The following is a 4,481-nucleotide window of genomic DNA, read 5'->3' on the forward strand; positions in this document are numbered from 1 at the left end:
AAGAAATTTTATTTCTTTCTCTTTACTACAGTAAAGTTACTTGATGATGATGATGATGATGATATGATGATATGATCACTAGCAATATCCCCCAATTTCATTCACAAGGATTTGGAGACTCAAATAGATGGAGTAACTTTCCCTGAATTATATGAACTCTAGGTCTTCAACCCTCTTTCCCAACCTCACCTTGAAGGGATGGGATAAGGAGGATCTTCAAGTTCGGAAGAATGTTTTAAATCCTTATCTCTGCCCCCACCTCCCTGCCCCACCCCCATCACCCCATTCTTCTCCCAGGGAAGAAATTTTCCCAAGGGTGTTCCAGAAGATGCCAGTATATTTTCCATTTAAGAAAAGTTTGGTTATTTCACCATTTCACAGGAGACTTTAAGTTCAAGTCCTAAGTACTACTGGAACTGAGAAATTCTCTTTCTTGACTTCTATCTCCAATCCTTCCTCATCTCGATAATTATCTTGTCTTCTTTACCCTTTGCCTCCATCCTGTGAAAGTCAATCACGCAAATTGCATCATTCTTGTCATACCCAACTAAATCAGGGTTGAGAAGCTGGGTGGCAGCACTCTTGAGTACAAAAAAAAACCCAAAAAACAAAAAGTTTGCTCCAAGAATGTAATTCTCTGCAAAACTGACTGCTGGGACTGCCTGCTGTAACCCAGGAGCAGTTTTATTTACAGCTGCTGAGATAACTTGCTGCAACTCTAAGACGAATTTTGCCCACTAATCAGAGCTTACCAGCTCTCCAAACCCTTACTAGTGCCAATGAACTTTCTTGAAGAGCAATGTGTAACATTTCTCTCTTTAATAAAACCTCTAAACTTCTCTTCTTCAGACATACTGAAGACCACCTGGTCTATGTATATATCCCAAATTGCAAGTCTTTTTCCAAATAAAACATTAAATTTAGAGATTCAGCTCTAGATTTTTACTTTGACTTTGACAATCCTCATCCTCATTTTGTTTATGACCATCCTAGTGGCCACCATTCTTCTCTTCCTCTTCCTCCTCATCTTCTTCTGAGAGCAGACCCTTTGGATGGAGTCTTAGGATTCTACTACAAATAATACATCTTTGAGAAGTTCTCTATCAGGTTATATATATTTTTTTATTTTTTATTTTTTTGAGACAGAGTCTTGACTGTCACCCAGGCTGGAGTGCAGTGGTGTGTTCTCGGTTCACTGCACCCTCAGCCTCCCAGGTTCAATCGATTCCCCTGCCTCAGCCTCATGAGTAGCTGGGCTTACAGGTGTGCACCACCATGCCCAGATAATTTTTGTATTTTAGTAGAGATGGGATTTTGCCATGTTGGCCAAATGGGTCTTGAACTCCCGACCTCAAGTGATCCACCCGCCTTGGCCTCCCAAAGTGCTGGGATTACAGGCGTGAGCCACCACGCCTGACCTATTTTTATATGTCAAAGTGCATTAATGAATGCAGTTGTATCTAAATTAAAGTGGCTCATATAAAAATTGAGGAACTACCTTACCGTTTTCTCAAAGTATTCACAATTGTGTTTGGATATGTCACTTTCCCTGACAATGTTTAATAAAAGCTAAATAATTCTGCCCTCCAGGCTGCTTCTACTGCTGTTCACCTAGAAGCCAGAAAAAGGAACAAACAGTGACTCTTGGAGCTCATTATTATTGTGAAGAAATTGCAGATGAAAGCTTGGAGGTTTTTCTGAGTGAGTAAATAATTTATCTTGGAATAAAAACTTAGACAAAAAGAGATAAGACGAATATACAGTTACAGGCTTCAAAAATAGATATTTCTCACATCAATTTAGTGGACAATTATCCAAATATATTAAAGATTGTGCAACAGTATGGGAATCTATTTATGATGGATTAAAGAGTGGAAAAGACGTAATGTAAAATTATATGTATTTGATGAAAACAATGTAAAAAATACACCACCGAAGAACATATGCATAGTTGATGAGTTATGTAAGGATGGTGGTTTCTAATTTAGTTACAGTGTCTTCAGAGAACATGGTTTGCATGAACCCTGTTGTTATTTGTTGAGAACTGCACTGCTTCTATTCAGTGGTCAGGTTTTATAAATATTCTATGTGTGCTTAGAAAAAACATACATTTACTATTGGGCACAGGGTCCCTTCTCCATGTGACTGTTAGATCAAGCTTGTTAATTGTGTTCAAATCTTTTTTTTTTTTTTTTTTTTTTGAGATGGAGTCTCACTCTGTCACCAGGCTGGAGTGCAATGGTGCTCTCTTGGTTCACTGCAACTTCCACCTCCTGGGTTCAAGCGATTCTCCTGCCTCAGCCTCCTGAGTAGCTGGGACTACAGGCATGTGCCACCACGCCCAGCTAATTTTTGTATTTTTAGTAGAGACGGAGTTTCACCATGTTGGCCAGGATGGTCTCGATCTCTTGACCTCGTGATCCGCACCCCCTCGGCCTCCCAAAGTGCTGGGATTGCAGGAGTGAGCCACCGGGCCCGGCCAAAATATTTTATAGCTATACCAATTTTTAGTCTGATATAGAACATTATGATGATGTCTGAAATCTTCCCTTATGATTGTGGTTTTGGTTTTTTTCTGTTTAATTTTTGCTTTCCCTTTTTTGCAGCTATGTTATTCAATTTATACAAGTTTAAAACCATCATGGTTTCTTGATTAGTTGTTCCTTTCATTATCATGTATTATCTCTCTTTATGCCTAGTACATGTTTTGGCTTAAGCTATATGTTTCCTTGCTACCAGTACAGGTGCTCTTCAACTTACAATTCAAAACCACCATAAGTTGATATAATAACTCAGTTGTGAGCTGAGAAGCATACTAAATTCCTGTCATTTTTGTACCATCATGAAGTTGAAAAATTAGGTCAAACTCTCATAAATTGCAGACCATCTATATGGGTACACAAATGTTTTGTTAGTACTATAACTTTTCCATTTTTTGCTTTCAATCTTTCTGCAATTTTATCTTTTAGATGTGTCTATTATAAACAAGACATGGCTGAGTCTTCCACACCATAAATTTAGACCATTTTCTTTTGTTTTTATTGCAGATAGATCTGAAATGTTTTTGGTCTTATATTGTACTCCTTATAGTCATTTTTCTATACTTTTTCTCCTTCCCTTGAGTTATTGATAATAAGTTTAAGTTATTGATTTGAGATCTTTTTTCTTTCTCATATATGCATAAAAAACTACAAATTTTGCCCTAAGCTTTTCTTTAACTGCATCCTATAAATCTTGATATCTAGTACTTTCATTTTCATTCTGTTCCAAATATATCTGATCTAGGACTTGTATCCAGAGTATGTAAATAATTCTTATGATTTATTAATAAGACAACCCAATTAAAAATTGGGCAAAAGATTTGAATAAAAGATGTAAGAATGGCTGATAGGCACATGAAAAGATACTCAATATCTTAGTCATTAGGAAACTTAAGGTTAAAGCTATAATAAGACCATTTCACATCCACTAGGATGGCCATAAACAAAAAGACAGGCAATAATAAGGCTGGTAAGGATGTGGAGAAATTGAAACCCTCATATGTTATTGGTGGAAATGTGAAGTAGAACAGTCTGGCAACTTCTGAAATTTAAATGTAAATTGCCATGCAACCCAGCAATTTCGCTCCTTGATATATATGCAAGACACATGAAAATATGTGTCCACACAGAGACTTGTATGTCAGTATTCATAGTAGCATTATTCATCATTACTAAAATATGGAAACAACCCAAATATTCACCATATTCATGAAACATTGAATGGATGAAGAACATTTGGTATGTTAGCACAGTGGAATATTATTCAGCAGTGAAAAGGAAGAAAGACACTACTGTTACATGCTATACATGACAAACCTCAAAAAAGTTGTGAACTGAAACAAGCTATACGCTAAAGACTATATAGTGTAGGATTCCATTTATCTGAAATGCCCATAAAAAACAAATCTATAGAGACAGAAAGCAGACTGGTGGTTTCCTGGGTTTGGGAGTGGAAATGGGATTGACAGCAAATGGCACGAGGGATCTTTAAGGGATGATGGAAACTGGATTATGATAATGGGCATGCAACTTTATAAATGTCCTAAAATCATTGAATTGTATACATAAAATGGGTAAATTTAATGGTGTTATACCTCAATAAAGCTGTTCTTTTTGGAAAAAACAGCTAGTGAACTAGACTAGCTCTGCACTTTTTTAGAAATGATTTCTTAGATCCTGTGCCTAGATGGCCAATATTAACTCAAGAAACTAATGGACATAGAAAAATTAAATGTGCCTCAAAACACTCAAGATGAATACAGCAGTCTTCAATAGTCAAAGTCATGTCTATTCCAGAGAGAAAAGGTCCAAGTTCAGTGGCTTGAACCTTGTTGCCTTCCACAAAAGGAAGCAGTTGGAATGAGCTTTGCCCCTGGTGACACTCTTCCTTGTCACTAATTAACCAGCTCTATAGGAAGATTGCTCCGCCAACACCCTTCT

The 4,481-nt window shown here is 37.0% G+C and overlaps 1 protein-coding gene across 1 annotated transcript in view; it reads left to right on the forward strand.

Annotated features, from left to right (window-relative positions):
* Positions 1-4,481, forward strand: part of LOC115895308 (putative uncharacterized protein CRYM-AS1) — a 147,118-nt gene that overhangs the window by 34,241 nt on the left and 108,396 nt on the right. Inside the window, exon 2 of the mRNA XM_030925619.1 lies at positions 1,591-1,701. The gene's annotated coding sequence lies outside the window, so the exon portion shown is untranslated. The remainder of the gene's footprint in view (positions 1-1,590; positions 1,702-4,481) is intronic.

Source organism: Rhinopithecus roxellana, chromosome 20, assembly GCF_007565055.1.
Source record: "Rhinopithecus roxellana isolate Shanxi Qingling chromosome 20, ASM756505v1, whole genome shotgun sequence".
NCBI lineage: Eukaryota > Metazoa > Chordata > Mammalia > Primates > Cercopithecidae > Rhinopithecus > Rhinopithecus roxellana.